General features: G+C 39.7%; 1 protein-coding gene across 12 annotated transcripts in view; it reads left to right on the plus strand.

Moving 5' to 3' along the window:
- Window positions 1–18,225, plus strand: part of MBNL1 (muscleblind like splicing regulator 1) — a 244,817-nt gene that overhangs the window by 20,019 nt on the left and 206,573 nt on the right. For 3 of the 12 annotated variants that reach the window (XM_012546638.2, XM_003766215.3, XM_031957540.1), the window contains exon 1: window positions 8,295–8,607. The exons of 2 other annotated variants lie outside the window; for them this stretch is intronic. The gene's annotated coding sequence lies outside the window, so the exon portion shown is untranslated. Of the gene's footprint in view, window positions 1–8,275; window positions 8,608–18,225 lie in introns of those variants that run through there. 7 more of the 12 variants (XM_023500853.2, XM_023500857.2, XM_023500850.2 and 4 more) reach the window with 4 other exon arrangements.

Raw genomic sequence — 18,225 nt, forward strand, 5'->3', positions numbered from 1 at the left:
AATTTTTATTTCATTTATTTATTTGTTTGTTTATCTATTCACCTATTTATTTATTTATTTGTTTCCTGAGGACTGGACTTAAGTGATTTGCCCAGATTCACACAGCTAGGAAGTATTAAGTGTCTGAGTTTAGATTTGAACTCCGGTCTTCCTGACTATAGGGCTGGTGCTCTATCCACTGTGCCACCTAGCTGCCCCCTTACTTTGTATTTTTAAAGATTTTTGAGGTATTCATTTATATATGAAAACATGAGGAACCTAGAAAAGACCATGGGCTGGTCCAGGGGTGTCTCTTCTCATCCAGTTCACTGAAAATGGTAACCAACATGGAGGCAGAGAGCTTGGAGCACAACCTTCAGAGTAATTGAATGAAAGAGCCTAAATGATTGAATGGCGTGGGAGGGTGAGGGGTGAAAACCTGGCTTTAGGGTCTTCCAAACCTAAGCCCCTAAACATAGATGGTTAAGATCTGGAGTGTGTATTTTGGATGGATTGGGAACTTGGATCAGTCATGACCCTGGGATGCCACCTGAGAGCTGGGGTTGGATGGGCTGCCATGTTTGTATCTGGTCATGTGACATAGATATCTCTGGGTTTATGCACTATACTGAATATATCCTCGTGGGGGATATACTCTCTGAGGTCAACCACCTGTGTGAGTTTGGGCACATCCCTCAGCCTCCCCTTTGCCTTTGCCTCTTGGAAACTCTGATTTCCTTAAGGACTCAGCTCGGGTCATTCCCAGGATGTCTTCCCTGGTGAACTCTCCTTCCAGTGACTAGAGTCTCCCATATCCTTCCCAATGATATCTGCATGTACACACATGCCTGTTGGGGGGGGGGGGTTTGGGAGGACAGGGGTAGTTTTGCTTTTATTTTTTCTTCCAAGTGCAGCTGCATAGGCACCTTTCTAAGATTAGACTGGCAGATGAGTTGCTGATCTCCATTGGTAGAAGGAGTTTTCAACCAGTCAAGAAATATTTACTAAATGCATATTGTGTATAGATAGGTAGCAGTGGATAGAGCACTGATCTTAGGAAGAAGTCTGCTGAGTTCAAAGGAAATCTTAGCCATTCACTAGTTGTGTGAACCTGAATGAGTCAGTTCACCTTCTCTGCCTCATTTTTCTCATCTGTAAAATGAACTGGAAAAGAAAATGGCACATCACTCCATTATCTTTGCCAAGAAAACCCCAAGTGGGCTATAAAAAGTTGGACATGACTGAATGGCAACGACATTTTGGGGGCAGCTCGGTGATCTATTTAGATTGAGTGTCAGGACTGGGGCTCTTCCTGTATTCAAATCCGGCCTCAGATCCTTACTAGCTGTGGGACCCTTTGTACTTCACTTAACTCCTTGCCTCCATTTCCTCATTTGTAATATGAGCTGGATAAGGAAATGGGAGTCCATTCCAGTAAGTTTGCCAGAAACTCCCCAAAGGAACCATGAAAAGTCTGACATGACTGCAGCACCTAAACAACATCAGCAACCATGTGTTTGGCATTGAGAATAAAGAGAAAAAAAGGGTTTTTTAAAATATAAATTTTTTTATTTTCAAAATATATGCAAAGATAATTTTCAATAGTCATCTTTGCAAAACCTTGTCTTCCTGATTTTTCTCCTTGCCTTCCCTCCCAGAAAGCAAGAAATCCTATATAGGTTAAACATGTACAATTCTTTTAAATGTATTTCCATATTTATTGTGTTACACAAGAAAAATCAGATCAAAAAGGGAAAAAAAATGAGAAAGAAAACAAAATGCAAGCAAACAACAACAAAGGGAGTGAAAATGCTGTGTTATATAACCCATACTCGGTTCCCACAGCTCTTTCTCTCTGGGTGTAGAAGGTTCTCTTCCTTACAAGACCATTGGAACCGTTTTGAATTGTCTCATTGTTGAGAAGAGCCCCACCCATCAGAATTGTACATCATATAATCTTGTTGTTACCATGTACAACATTAAAAGACAAAAAGTAAACTGTCCACAGAATGTTTATAATTCTACTCTAACAAAGGAGAAAGGGTTGTATACATTTATCAGTAGTAACATTAAAGTTACTGGCAGTATATGTCTGAAGCTCCCTATCACTAGGAAATCAGGTTTCTCCTTCCTTCCTCTCTTCCCTCTCCCTCACATTCCCTCTTTTGTCCTCTTCCTTTCCTCTTTTTACCCATAGACAGACACATTCATACTCTCACACTTTCTCTTTTTCTTTCTCACACACTCATACATACTCACATACTCATACATTTTCTCTTTTGCTCTCTCCCTTAAACACACACACACACACACACACACACACACACTTCTCGGTGATGGCCCTTCTTGGCCATCTCGTTATTCAGAGTTTTCTGGGTGTACAAGGGATCTACAAGGGGTTTGGCCAATGCCACGGAGCCATTTGGTATCAGATATGTGCCTTTCTGTTGCTTCCAAGAGCAATTTCTACCCATGGTGCCATGTTGACTCTCATGGATATTATACATACTTTAAGCTTCAAGTTGTGTTTCCCATTTCTTTGCTTATTTTTGCCATTTATAATTCCTCCTTAAGAAAACCAAGGGAAAATACAAATTTCTTTTCACATGTAATGCAGCACAATTAGAAATCTACTTAAGACAACTTAATTGGGGGCATAAGAGGTAGTAGCACATCATATTGGAAAGATGTGCAAAGGAAGGGAAATTGGGTTCTCATTCCACCCTGGAATCACTGATTTTGAGGTGGAATAAAGTGGAGACACCACCTGGTTCATCCTCCCCATTTTAGAGCTCAGGTGAGGTGAGTGTCCAAGATCACCCAGATTCTGGAAGGAGCAAAGCCAGACATCAAAAGTAGGCTTGCCAATTGCCAATCCGGCATCCCCTTCCATAGCCTGCTCTGTCCTCAAGTGGCTCTGTCCTCATTTAACCATTCTCGGATTCCGTTACCTCAATTTGTCAAATGGAGATAATGCTTTCCTGTTTCAAGACGGGAATCCAGTAGCTGGTGCTTCACAATTCCTTCTGGCAAAGATTGATGATGAGATGATAACAACAATAAGGGCGGATAGCATTTATAGATTGCCTTAAGGTTTATAAAACCCTTTACATGTGTTTTATAATGCATGTTAGGTTATTTGATCTCACAAGTAGGCAGCTGCTATAATTCTCTATATTTTTCACATGAGGAAACTGAGGCAGAGAGAAGTTAAATTACTATTTGCCCAGAGTCTATGACTGTAAGTGTCTGATGTAGGATTTGAACTTGGATCTACCTCACACCTAGGTATTTATCGTATATAGGAGGAAGTCCCTGAATTGTTGATCAGAATCCTTGGTAGATCATTGGCTCATAGATTTTAAGTTTGAAGGGGCCTTAAATATAATTTCACTTCCCTCCCTGTATAGGGAAGCAAATTAAAGAAGCCCAAAGTGGGGCTTGCCCAAAATCACATAGGCTTGTGACAGATCCAGAATTCTGACTCTGGTTCTGTGACCCCAAAATTAGCCCTCTTTCCACAGTCTCAGAGCTAGAAGGTTTACCTGGGATATTTCTCTCCCAAATATAGCTCTTTTTTTCATTATTCCTTCCTTCTTGTGGTTTTCTAGATTTCTAATTCATTGAAAACTATAGGAAAAGGTCATTTTTAGAATCATTTTAATCATTCATTGTCCCATATCCTGATCCCCGTTTTTATTTCTATGCAATGGATTTAAGGTTTAGAGTGGATGCAAAAAAGGTCCTACATTCAAAAGATTGGGGATTCACATTTTGTTTCTCCCTGGTTTCATGTTATTTTAACTTCATTTCATTGTGTTTTATTATTTTTATACTATTTTAGTTTATTCATTTCATTTCATTTGATAGAATCTCTCTCACCCAGGCTAGAAGTCTAATAGCCCCTAGAAACCCAGTTCCATTGCTGAATCACATGACACATTGTTCTCACTTTTTAACTTGAACTGGTTCTCACTTCCTTAGGTAGCCTCGTCTGTTTTTATTGCACCCTACCCCTCCTTTGTAGACAGGGGTCTGGGATCCACCATACTCATGCTAAACTTGGTGCAGATACCTAAATGTACTGCAGCTCAGAGCTGATGCACCTGCCTCAGCCTCCCCAGGAGCAAGGACACACTATCATGTACAACTTTCTCATTATTTTTAGAAAAAAATAGAGATAATGATTTTGGAAAGTTCATTTTATCTAGGTTGGTCTTCAGGTCAAAAATCTATCTCTGTCTGGACCCATATTCTTTTTTTTTATTATAATAACTTTTTATTGACAGAGCCCATGCCAGGGTAATTTTTTACAACATTATCCCTTGCACTTACTTCTGTTCTAATTTGTCCCCTCTCTCCCTCCACCCCTTCCCCTAGATGGCAAGCAATCCTATATATGTTGAATATTGGACCCATATGGCATCCCAGAAGTTACCCAATGATGGAATGATGGAATGAGGGTGATGTCCAGACATTTGTGGACAAAATATTTCATTTTAAAAATAACTTCTTATTTTTTATCTCTTATTGTTTTCTACCATGTTCTTTGTTACTCAACAGGTGACTTCCTTTTGATAATTCAGGATATACCACAACCTTGATTCCATAAATCTGAGAAAGCATAATTTTCTTAGGAAATTGTGAAGGTGGTTTTTGATATCAGGGTTGACATGGAGTTTAAATGAGACAATTATATGTCAAATTCTTTGCAAACTTTAAAACCTATAAGTGATATTTTTATTGTTATTGTTGGATTTCTTCTTCATCTTGTCCATGATTTTAAGATCAGAGGAGAATACCCTTGATGGGACTGGAGGTTGCCAGTTGCATTCTTTATCAGTGGTCTCCAAACAGACATTCATCATATCGCGTGATGATTCCAATAGCTTCAGAACTTTTAAAAGATGTCATTAATGTGTTGTTGTGAAACTGTGATAGTTGCTCCCTTAGGCTGATATCATTACTCATTTTTAATATCCTAGTTGATTTGAGTTCATTTTTTATTTTTCAGCCTGTCTACTCTTTTAGTGAGAAGCTTTTGCTCATCATATTTTTATCTATCTTCTGACTTTTCTTTCTTTTCTCCCTTTTGTTGTTTCATGGGGTGGTGACTTTGTACTGGTTCTGACCTTCCAGGGTCTTGCTTGTACATCTATGTATTCTGTTCACTGGAGCAGAAGATGGGTCTCTAATTCCTTTCTCTGGGTATCAGAAGTTTCCCTTATTCCCCAGTATTGAGATAGTGAAAACATTTTTCCTTTTATTATATGTGGTTTGAAATTGTGATTTTTCACATTCTTCCATTCAAAGGCAAATTGTTTTGTTTTTAAACCCAGAAATCCAAAGTTAAAACAAAATCTAAAATTTTCTGTTGGAAATTTGGGAGAATCAAAACTCATTGAGATACTGGTTTTTAACATGGGAAGGTTGACTTAACCATTCCAAAGGGAAGATCTCGTGTATCACCCAAGCTACTTGGGATCAAGAATTGTTTTTGTCTTTGCTTCCTGACTCTGTCACTTCTGTTTTAACTTGGGGCCTGTCCTCTTAGCTCCGTGAGCCTTTCTCATCTTTAAACAGGGGAGCTGCCTTGATGGCCTTGGCAATCTCCAGAAGATACAAGACATAGTAGGTACTTAACAAATGCTTGTTCGCTTACATTTGTGGGAAATGATATGAGAGAAGTACCTCGAAGGAATACTGTTATCCTGCCAAGAAGGTAATGGCAACCCGAGTAACCCTCCTGCTAGAAGTGATTTGTTGACTGGGTTAGCCCTCTCAAATCCCATCCTAGTTTTGCTTCTCTGGACTGTTCCCAAGGCAAACTTGCCTTTTTCCTTTGGAAAGATTCAACATGTCTACACGCTCAGACATCTTGCTAATGTGATATTTCCCATCATTTTCAAAACCTAAGTTCCTCAGGAAATATTAGTAAGGAGTAGCCATGCTCTAGGAGTTAAACTCAACCCCGGGATCATGCTACTGCTTGCAAAGAACAGGAAACAGCTCCAGGCAACCCCTAACAATTGCAGGAATGGAAGGGAAGGAATAGGCTGAAACAATAGCAGGGAATGGGAGGAGAATTCTAGGAGAGTAAAGAGAAAATGAAGGAAGCTCTCCACTTGGGCGTTCTTAAAGCAGCTTTGGTTTGGTTTGGTTTTTCTTCATTTTTAATGTGCTTAGAAGAGCATCCCTAGTTATTTATGAACCTCTGATACCTTGGGGTGATTGAAATCTTGGAAATATGAGACATTATACATCTCCATAGAATGTCTTTCTTCCTCATCTCCTTCTCTAGCACTTTTGCCAGAAGCTTCTGTAGACTCATCAGAGAACCTCTTTAATAATAGATGTGTTTGTCTTTCCAGATAATCCAAAAGCCCAGTGATTCTGGTTGCCTCTCCCATCCCACAGAAAGATTATATTAATTTACTTAAAAATAATTCTATTCTGAGGTCTGTCAAACCAATTATTTTCATGCCTACTAGGAGGACACTAAGAGTTAGGTGGCTTACATTGTAGAAATATCCCCAAATCCAAGTAGCCCAGCCTGGTTCCATCATCCCTCTTAACTCAATCCTGCCATTACCTTTTGGGGAAATTTTACCTATTCAGCAGTACTGCCCCTCAAATCCCCTTGTGCAAAAACTTGTACAAAACTTTTTTGTAAAAAAAAAAAAACTTCCATGGACTTAAAGTCCATGGAAAATAAGAATATTTAAAAGCAGAGCTAAACAAATCCTGCCTCTAATGCTTACTTCTTGTTTGACCCTGAGCAAATGACTTAGCATCTTACTTTGAGGGGTAGAACATGAGCATTCTCCATTGATAAAGAGAGATAAAGAGAGATACAGGGAGTATCTTTTGACCAGTGAAATCTCAGGTTCTGCTTGTTTCTCATGTGCAGAGAATATAAAATCAACTTTTTCCATCTGATGCAGCGTTCGTATTTAGCATCTTAGGAATGTTGATTTAATACTGGTAAGGATCCCAGAGGTCAGGGAGTCCCTCACAGAATGCTTGCCACTTCATAAATGTCTGTTGCTTGTTGTAGTCTAGGGGTTCTTGAACTTTTTTGTATTCTGCGTTCTTTTAGCCCTCTTGCCAAACTTATAAAACTTTTCTCAAAAATCATGTTTTTCAATTCAAAAAAAATATAATACAGAGGATTACAAAGGAGACCAGTTCTATTCAAATTCAGTTCTTAAAATATCAAATGGACCATAGGCTGGGAAATTCTGATCTCAATCTATCTCCTCATTTTTAAATGAAAAATTCATGATCCCAATAAGTCAGCACTTGGCTAAGGTGACATCAGAAGCAGATTTTGAACCTGTATCTGCTGACTTCATCTAGTGGCCTTACCATGAGCTCCCAAGAGGATGAACCTGAGTTAATAAGATGACATTTGGATCTATGAGGTGATTTCTGGTCACCCCATCCCTTCCTCCAGCGTGTTGATATTGAGGGTTTTTGATGTTTTACAAAACGTTGCCATATTTTTTAAGAGTCCAGTGTTGATATTAACACAGAATATTGTTTGTTAAGGAACAAAGATTCGTAACCAACCGTCTATAAACTTTTCAAAAACCATTTTTACAACTATTTGCACATAACTGGTTTCTTTGGTAACTCTTCATATTTAATTTCATGTTTTTATGTATTTAAAGACCCGATTGTGAGCAAAGGTCGCTAGGCTTCATGGGATTGACAAAGGATAGGGTGGGTCCGTGGCCCAAAATAGCTTAAAAGAACCTCTGCACCAAATGAACGAGAAGCCAAACTCTGGCTTTTCCTAATGCTGGGAAGTCTTGAGGGTCACGGCCAGGTTTGCTAAGGAATTGCCAGTCGCAGGATTCCCAGAGTGCCCGACGGCCTGGGCTCCCTCCTCTGCAGATGTGGTGTCTGCTATGGACGGGGCTGCTTCTGCACGGTCAGGCAGCCCCGCTAAGTGGGAAGGTTTCTTCCTAAGCTTCAGCCTAACCTTGGCCGGAGGCTCTTGCCCGGTGCCCTCCGAAGGCCTCCCTCCCAGTGGATGCGTTTGTCCGGCGGGCCGTCCAAAGGCGCGGGCGGGCAGCGGGAATGTGTCCCGTTTACACTCCCAGCTTATAATGTTTTACATATAAGATGGGAGATACCACTAGGGCTTGGGAGGGGATGCTCTTCGGGAGCTCAGGGTCTCCCTTTCCCCTTTTCCGTCATCCCCGAGCGGCAGCGCCGATGGAACGGCCTTTGCGGCTCTTCCTGCCTGGCTCGCGGGGGGCGGGTGGGGGGAGTGCCAGCCGGGCGAGCCTGCAGATGAAAGTTTCCCAGCTTTTTTTTTTCCCTGTGTGTGCATTCTTGAGGCTTGAGCAAGTACGCCCAGTGCTTCCTGGTAGGGTTTGCTGAATGGGGGAGGGGCGGTGCAGGCAGCAACGGAAACCAGACTTCAGAGATAAGAGCCTGCCCAGCTCCATGCAACAGCCTTTCACTGCAGCTGAATGAGTTGTGGCCATCCTCATAATGCTCCTGTGACAAGGGACTGACAAGTTCAATTTCCAATCTTGGTCATCTTGTCAGAATGAATCCCACAATGCCTTGGGCCAGCCGTCTACAGTCTGATTGCCTCTGAAAAAAATGTGAGAGGTAAGTTTCCATTTTCATAGTTGTTCTCTCTCCCCCCTCCCCTTTCTTCTCCTCTTCCTCCTCTTCCTCCTCCTCGTCTCGGACTCTGCCGTTGGGACTCTGGAGGGGCCGAGAGAAATGGAGGTGGCTGAACGAGGAAGTGAGATTAAGCTCTGGGGAGAACAGAACGAAGCCGACCAGGCAGGCAGGCAGGCAGGCAGGGGCTGGCTCACCACACTCCATGGTTTCCTATCACACACCATCTCCAGCCCTAAAGAAAGCAGAAGGTCACAGCTGCAGTTGGGTTTCCTCTGTGTGTGTGTGTGTGTGTACGCGCGCGTGTGGATGTGTATGCGCGCGCCCTGCAGACCCTGTCAAAGACCAGCCTGGACATAGTTTTGCAGTTTCAAAAAAAAAAAAAAAAAAAAAGAGAGAGAAAGAAAGAGAAAGAAAGAAAGAGAGAAAACAGGTGCGTGCAAGTGTGCTCACAACTTACTGACCTTTGTTAGAAACGGAGAGAGAGAGAGAGAGAAAGGAGAGAGAAAGAGCCAGCCTGCCTGCCCCCGGGGCTCTGAGGGAGAGCCGGAGCCGTGGCCCCCAAAGAGCTTGGCTTCTCAGCCCCCTCCCTCCCTGCCCTCAGCCTGCTTTTCATATGGGCCAAATATGTTCACCGAAAGGTTAATTCTCCGCCGCCTGAACATAAATTACGCATGACATGTTTAGCTGGGCTGCCTTATTTGGGGAGTGGAGTATTTCAGTACAGTTTGCTTTTTGCCAAGTTTATGGGGCGGAAGCCGCCCTGCAATGAGAAGGAGCTTTTCTTTCTTTCGCTTTTTTTTCTCCCCAGTTTTCTAGTGCGTCACTCAAAACCCATAAAAAATCCCAAGTGGCCGAGCTGGGTTGGACCCCGGAGGTGGCTTTTTCCTGGCTTTCACTCAAGGTGAAGCGAAGTAATCAATAATCCCTCCGGGGGCTCTCGGGTCTGGACAAAAGCAGGGAAAAATATGTTGTCTTTCTCCCTCACCCCCCACCCCCCACCCCCTTTTCTAAATGGAGTCGGAATCTTTTATTGGAAGCTGTTGTGTCGTGTGAGGAGACTTTGATTCCCTGGCTGGTTCCAGTGGTGGGTCTCTGGTGGAGGGCTTCAAAACAATCCCCCCCCCACCCCCATCCCATAGTAGTTTGGGTGCAGACAAAATAACCATTTGTGCTCTGAGCTCTGCAGAGCCCAAGGGGAGAGGCCGGCTCTGAGCCGTACATGTTCTCTTGGATTAAAACACGAGAGGGCACATCACAAACTTGATCACCATTAACTTTGCAGGGCGTTCACGCAGGCAGACACAAGCCCATGGCTGGAAAATGGAGTCAGGGTGACAAAGTTAGGCCTGCCCTGATGTTTCTTTAAAAACCAACAAGAGCAACAAATTAATGCGCACACATGCACACACACACACACACTCAAAATGAGCCTTAATTAATGCCTTTGGATTTGCAGACCCATTGCATTGGGCTTTGAAATCCTACACCCCACCCCCCCTCCTCCGGACATACTATTCCTCAGTCCTCTCTTTGAACCAACTGTATGTTTGCAGGTTATATACAGACGATTCATTCAGACTTATATTCCACAGCACTCTTTCCTACTCCATGTTAGCCCCCCCCTCCCCCCCAATAATCTTCGGGAGGTTTGGTTCTATGGGTAATTGCTTCTGAGATGAACTGTTATTGTGGCCGTGTTTTCAAACCAAAGTTCAGAAATGGAAAATTCATCTTGTGTAGATCTTTTAAAAATACCACAGTTTCAATACGGGTTTATGGCCATGTGAATGTGTCGCATGGACTTTGCTGTTGAATCAGAAAAATAAGCCACTGGCTAGGGAGATCCCATCACTGTCACCCAGAGTCTTTGAATAAAATTGGAGGTGTCACCCCCCTGGAGATTTAGCTTCTCTTGGGTTCCAGTTTCCATGGGCCTTCATCTGTTTTCTTTTCTTATGGATTCTCACCCAGGTAGCACTGGGTTCTTGCTAGAGAAGATGGCCAACTGAAAATATAGATTCGGTAATGGGATTTGGAGAGGCCTCATCAAAGGTTTCAGTTTTATGTACTTAATGATAGGTGTTTTTACTGAGGGAGGGCGACCAGAATAACCTTTGAGTTTTAGGGAAGAGGTCGTCAGCCCCAGAAAAATCTGTAGTTACAGTGACACTTAAAGCACAAGCACTTTTTTTTTTATTATTATCTGGAGACTCAGAAAATCCTCATCTGCATGATTTTGGACAGGTTTTTCTTTTCTTTTCTGGTTTAATTTTGTCCTATGAAGCACATATGTCTTAAGAGATCCATTTCTTACATGGCAATACTGACAACAGGAACAACTGGGAAATATGCTTTGGGGTATCATTATTGTGTTTAGGTTTGCATACTTCAAAAACAATCACCTTTAAATGTTCCTCCTTCTATTTCAGTTCTGGCTAGCAGTCTTGCCTTTAGTCATGGGATTCTTAATGGGATTAAAAAAAAGGAAAAAAAAGCTATCTTCATTCTAAAATAAGGAACAGAATATTATGCTTTCTCTTGGGAAACTAGGGGTTAAAATATTGCTTCTTATATCTGAAACCTTTGTAATGTAAGAGTTAACAAGATGGCAGTGAAGGTCTCTTCTTCACAGAATTAGATGCTCTCAGTTGATCAATGAAATTTTATTCACTAAGATTGATTTATAGGAACAAATAGAGAATGGTTAGTTTTAAACTATGGGAAGGTGAGGTTAGCCCCAGAGAGATAGCCAGGATTATTTCAGGGAAAAGGAAGGGAAATTCAAGACTTGGGGGATATTCAAGAAAAAGAGAATGGGATAGAATGAGTTGGAAGCAGTTCATTTATTTCAGTCCCATGTGGGCAGGGCAAGGAGCATCCCTGACTCAGGTTCAAGGACCTAGGCCTAAATTCCAGACATGGTGCTTACCATCTCTTGACCTCAGGGAAGATACTAAAGCACTCCTGGCCTCAGGAGGGTCATGCATCTCAGCTCAAGAGCAATTATCCATGAGTCATTATAAAATCCAAACAGTGGCATCGATTAGAAAGAATGTTTCTCTGAAAAGATTCTAAATTAAGTTGTCTTTTAGGCTGGAGAAAGTGAATGTCATGCTTTTGACAATCAAGGATAAAAGTCAGAAACAAGAATCCTGGAAGAAAGTCTGAGTGAAACTTCCTTTATTCTTTTAGAGATTTGACCTGGTGAAAACTAAAAAAAAAAAAAAAAAAAAAAAAAGAAAATCCCCCAACTTCTTTGTTAAGGAGGGGAAAGGTACTTGATCTAGAACTCTCCCTCAAAATAAAGATAGTCGCCAATTTACTGGATAAAAACTCATCTCCTTACTTCTATTTTTATTTTCCTGAAACTACTGTTTAGTTTAGAGATTTAATAGTGAGGTGGTAATAACAGAGATGAGGCTTATAATTAGGGGATGAGTCTTAACACCTCTTGTAGGCCAGAATAGACTCTGATTACTACTTAGGAATCCTTTAGAAACACCATAGTTATCATTGTCCTGAACTTCAAATTTATTTTAAAATAGAGTTTTCAGTAAATAGCCATTATCTTGAAATGCTTAATAGGTGCTTTCTTTTCCCTTGACTTTTTCCTTCTTTAGAGAGAAAAAGAAAGCTATTGAACCAATATTAATAAAATTAACCAAAAGAATGGCCTTTTCCTGTAGATAATAGTTGCTCTAAGAGGTAAGGCTATATGAATCTCTTTCTGCTGCAGCACAACTATACTGGATTGCTTTAGAATTCTAGGGAAATTGATTCTCATTCTTGAGAAAGTATCCATCAGATAAACAAAAGATAATGGGCCTCCTCCCTTATGACACTGTCTCCAAATGTTTTTCACATTTTAGATAGCTAGCTGTTCATTTGGTTTTTGGCTAAAGATGGTCATTAAATCCTCTTCTAAACTTATAAATTATAAGATTTATTTATTTATTTTTTTTTTTTTGAAGAATAGAAGGGTAGTGTATTGTTTTGGTGAGAGTGGATTATCCATGTCCAAAGGATGTATCGTTTAATAAGTAAGTTTGAGAATTATTTCCCTTCAGTGTCCAAGACCAACTCATGTTCACTGAGTGGAAGATTAAACCCCGGTGAAATTCTATCTTGCAGCAGAATACTCGTTGAGCACGTGGAAGGCAGAGGGTTCAGTAAGAAATCTTTGTTGTATGACACTATATATCTTGAGCTGGTTTTGTTTTTAGTTACTAAGAATCCATGGAGTAGGTTTTATGTAGTTTTGTGTTTTTGAGAATTCCCTACAAGGTGAAAGACATAGCTCTGGCTTCTCTGAAAGGAAATTAAAAAATATATTATTTCATTAAAAAATAAATCTTTTATGCTTATGGTTCAGAACCTGACTTGTCTATGTCACAGGTTCATTCGTGTTTTCACAGATGTTATCTTGTTCTAGGAGCTTGTGATTGCCTTAAAATGGTGTCTCCTTGATGGATTTACATTTTTATATTATGCATTCTATGGCTAGAACTTTTCCTCTCTTATTTTTCTTGGAGATCTTGCTTAAGTCTCTGTATGATTGCCCTTTGTTATAATAGTTACAGGTATATTAATCTCAAGATGAAATCTAGTCATATTTCTTGAGAATTACTTTTCCTCTGAGATCAATTATTATAAAAACGTGGACGTGCTGTCTCTGAAATAGGATCATGCTTCAAATAGTGACTATGTCCGTACAAAAAACTGTCATCTGCTTTGACATGAGTGGGAGAAACTGAAAAGTACATCTTTCTATGCCAAAAGATGTAGGTAACAGGTTAGACCCCATAATATCAAGGCTCTTTCTAGGCACATCACACTCAAGTACACTTGTTTTCAAAATAGAAAATTATTTTCATTGAATTTATTCACGTCATTTGGAAGTTTATGATATCACATTATGAAAAATATGAGGAGTATTCAAAGGATGCAGCAAAGATTTCTGCTTTTCTACATTCAGGTTCTTGATTTTGCATTTATGCTAAATTTCTTTAGTTCAATCTAACAAATTAAAGTGATGTAACCCCCAATACCTAGGACTTATTTTTGAATATGCCTCAACACTGATTGCTATCTGTAATTATATTTATCAGATGATGTAATAGATCCAGGCAGCTCAAGATGGCTATTCTTTAAAAAAAAAAAAAACAAAAGCAATTGAGGGAAAAATCCACATTTTAGGATTTCAGGATTAAATGCAGTTGTAAAAAATAAATAATTGACATCGTCAATTTATCAATATTTAGCTTTTTTGTGGAGGGGGGAGAATCTTTTTATATATATTTATATCTGTAAGCATAATAACTAAATTTTCATAAAACAAAATGACAGAGCGAGAATCTTTCTTGTGATTTCAGTGTTCCTAAAGAGAAATGATGGAGTGGTGGATAGAGAGTAATTTTAGAGTCATAAGGATCTTTTCTCACACACTTAATACCATTGTGACCCTAAATATGTCACTGAATCCTGATGGCCTCAAAAAATAAAGAAAAAATGATAAAATGCTATAAATATTAATTACATACATTTTGGGCAAATGAGAATTATGTTTTTCTAATTCAATTTTATGTGCCTTTATCAATTTTCTAATATCTTATTTAATTCTTAATCTGTTATTAGAGTATTCAGTCAGTAGTTTTGTGTGTCTTTGATTATTCTATTATTGTTATTTAATTTGCTTCAGATTAAAAATAGTAGGCTATTTTTGTCCCAGTTTTTTTCCCCTCTAAACAAAGAAGAGGTCCTTCATTTATTCTTTTGAGCTTATTGTAACACATCCTCCTCTATTTACTAGAAAGATACATTGTTCTCAACCTCATGTTCCTGAAGATGAATAGCTTTCAGCATAAGGTTTTTTGTTTGTCTTTTTACTAGGAACAAATAGATACATAATAAGCAATGAAAGGGTCATAAATGTTGAGAAAATACGGAATGGAAGTAGGAAAGGGAGGCTATCCCCAGACACACTCCCCCAAACAAAAATAAAATAATAATAACTTGAATATTAAGGTGACTTAACAGGCAGATAAGTGATGCATCAATCTATCCCAAGGGGTTCAGATGCTTCACTCAAGAAAGGATATTGATCCAAACATGTATCAATTTGGAGCTTGAGGGTTGGTCCAGTCCTGTATTTCCATCAGGATATTCAGTATTTTTCAGTCGTGTCTAACTCTCTGAGACCTTTTTGGGTTTTCTTGATAAAGATACTGGAGTGATTTTCAAGTTTATTCTCTACATTATTTTACAGATGAGGAAACTGAGTCAAATAGAGCTAAATGACCTGCCCAAAGTCATGTAGCTAGTAAGTTCTGAGGCTGGATTTGAACTCAGGAAGATGAGGCTCCTGACTCTAAACCTGGTTCTCTATCCACTGTGGTACTACCTTGATGCCTTTATATCAGGATCAGGAACTCTTTATATTGAAACTCTTTCCCTTGTACTTTCAGTAACTTGTAAACAACTCAGTGTTACAGAGTTACTAGTATTTGTCAGAGGGAAATCCTAACCCCAAATCGTCTTTATCTCTAAGAAAGGCAGGGGAAAACATGGACATTGGCAAACATATTTTAATAAGAGGCTAAAAAAGAGGACCATGGATTTTAGTATGTAGATAAAAAGGAAAAAGATTGTGGTTGAAAGTATTATCCTTGTAAACATTCATTTCTGTTTCATATTTAGGAAATCCCTTTTTGTGTATTATATAACATTACTCCAGAAAAGGCAAACTCCTGGGTTGGGTGGAAGCTGAACTTCAACAAGAATCTGTGGGGGTAATTCTTGAGCCATTACATAAGAATATGTTTAAAACTCTCCTTGTTTGGAGTTCAACTTCTCTCGTTTACTCTCTCTTCCATTGCTCTCATTCCTCCTGCAATCCCCCATATCTTTTCTTCTCTTGGAACTTTGCTCATCAAAATCCTAGGTCTGTATCCCAAAATGATCAAAGAAAAATGGAGATTCATATGTACAAAAATATTTGTAGCAGCTCTTTTTATTATGACAAAGAATTGGAATTTGAAGGTCGTCCATCAAAAGAGGAATGGCTCACAAGTTATATTAATTGATGTGATGGAATATTATTGTGTCATAAGAAATGATGAGGGGGGATAGCTTCAGGAAGAAAAAAAGAAAACAAAACAAAACAGAGAAACCCAAACCCCTAAACCTAGGGAAGAATTGGATAAACTGATGCAAAATGGAGTGAACAGAACCAGGAGAATATTCTATATAGTACAAGCAATATTGTAAGGATGATTTAAACTTAGGTATTGTGATCAGTACAGTGATCCACCACAATTCCAAAAGATTCATCATATGATGATTATGAAAAATACTGACTATCACCAGAGAAGGAACCGGGAAACTGCGTACTGACTGAAGCATATTTTCTCACTTTTTTTTTTCAACGTGGCTAATATGAAAGAAAATACTTTGTTCATGATTTCACATGTATAGTGAGGATCATGTTACATGCCTTTTTATTGGGTGGAGGAGCTAGAGGGAGGGAGAGAGAGAATGTAAAGCTGCAAGTAAAAACTGAATGTTTAAAAAAATAACCCAAATCCTTCAAGAATAACTCAAGTGGTGGTTGTACTATAGATTCTTTATGAATCCTTTCATTCTCAAAAACCCTGTCAATGTCCTTCTTTCATGAAGTTTTTCTAAGCTTTCCCTTTCTCAGATGAATAAGTTGTCTCCCTCCTCTAAACTTCGGTAGTATTTTGTCATGCTCTTGTCAGTCAATCATTTCCCCTGCACCTACTTTGTCCCTGCATTATTGTACTGAGCATTAGGAGCCAAGGAAAGGGAAAAGACAGTCCAGTCTTTCATGTTGAGATACAACATGGAAAAAATTATGTACAAATGTGATGTGTACAAGAGAAAGCAGAAAATCAACTGAGGGAAGACCCTAGTATTTAGGGGAATTGTGAAAGGAGGGACTTTAGCCAGGGCTTAGAGAAAGCCAGGGAATCTAAGAGGCAGAAGTGAGGAAGCAGGGACAGTAAGGCAAGGGGACAACAGTGAGATGTACGGGCTTCTTGAAAAGCAGTGTTAGACTAGTTGTTCCCACTTTTGTCCCAGCACAGTGGCTTATACATAAAAAGTATTCTAGACATTTCTGCTGAGAGAATGAATAAATGAATGATCAATATTATCACCTTAAATAGTTTCACTCAACTCTACAAATGAAAATGGAGTCAGAATAGCAATAATTATTATTTATAGATCATTTAAGTTGAAGTTTTATCAATTATATCACTCTTTCTTAAAGTAGTTTCCCCCTTTAGGGTGGTGGCTGACAAGTGCTGTCTAATAAAAGGTCATCAGACATATGTTTCATTGGACCCTTTTGTTAGATCTTTCAAAAAAAGTTATTAGACAAAAAAAAAAAAGGTCAGTATTAAGTAGCTAGGCAGTTGCATGGTGCAGTGGATAGAATGTTGGACCTCATCTTCCTCAGTTCATATTTGACTTCAGATACTTACTAGTTATGGTATGTTTGGCAAGTCACTTCACCCTTCTTGGTCTCATTCTCCCTATCTGTAAAATGAACTGAAGAGGAAAATGGGAAAGCACTCTAGTATCCTTGCCAAGAAAACATAAATGGGACATGACTGAAAAATGGCAGATAGGGAGCCTGCCTTTCCAGTTCCTGGTACCCTAGGGTTTGCTTTCTGGTTCCTCTTCCTGCCTTTGTGCTTTTGCTAATATTTTTTTCTCCTTAGGATGTTCTTGCCCCTAATTTCTACTTGCTATACTCCTCCTTACCCTTCATGTCTGAATTCTAATGAAGCCTCCTCTCTGACTGCTTTTCTAATATTAAGCAGAAGTAATCTTTCCCTCTTCCCACTTCTCCTGTAGGACTTTGTACCTCTGCCATGGTCTTTATCACTATCTGCCCTGTATTATAGTAATTCACACAAATATCTTATCTTCCCTAGGAGATTGTAAGTTTTCTAAGAGTTAGCCTGTCTTATTTATCTCTGGCTCAGTGCAAAACTTTGCACGTGGTGTAGAGAGACACAATAAATGATTTGGGAAATAAAAAGACTGTTGACTTAGGGAAAAGGAAAGGAGGGGGTTTCTCTTTGGAAGTGCTATTGGAAGTACTGTCAGCTTCAGTCTAGAAGGATCCCTAGCCTTGACCTTTCCAGCCAGCTCATCCTGATGTCAGGCCTCTGACCGTTCTGAACCATGACCCATATACCAAGAGCTGATATCCATTATCTGACTCAACACTCTGTTTTCTAGGGATCTGGGGGTGTCCCTCTACCAGTCTGAGAAAATCTGGTGGAGAAGCGGGTCTGGAATTTGTGTCAGGCTTGGTCACTTTCCCCGGGGAGAAGAATACATTACAGAAGAGAGCATTTGGAATCATATCCTGTTCTGCTTTTTCTTTTTTCCCATTCCCATTTTCTGATGCCAAGGCTAATAATGAACAGAGAAATAGTCGAGAGGTTGGCACTAGGAGGAAGAGGAACAAAGCCTGAATAAATCCCACATTAGCTAATCAGTTGCTAAATCAGCCAAGAGGTAGTTGGACATGGACACAGCAGAATTGCTCAAACGCTCCCCAGCACA

This window comes from Sarcophilus harrisii, chromosome 3, assembly GCF_902635505.1.
Source record: "Sarcophilus harrisii chromosome 3, mSarHar1.11, whole genome shotgun sequence".
NCBI classification, from domain to species: Eukaryota; Metazoa; Chordata; class Mammalia; order Dasyuromorphia; family Dasyuridae; genus Sarcophilus; species Sarcophilus harrisii.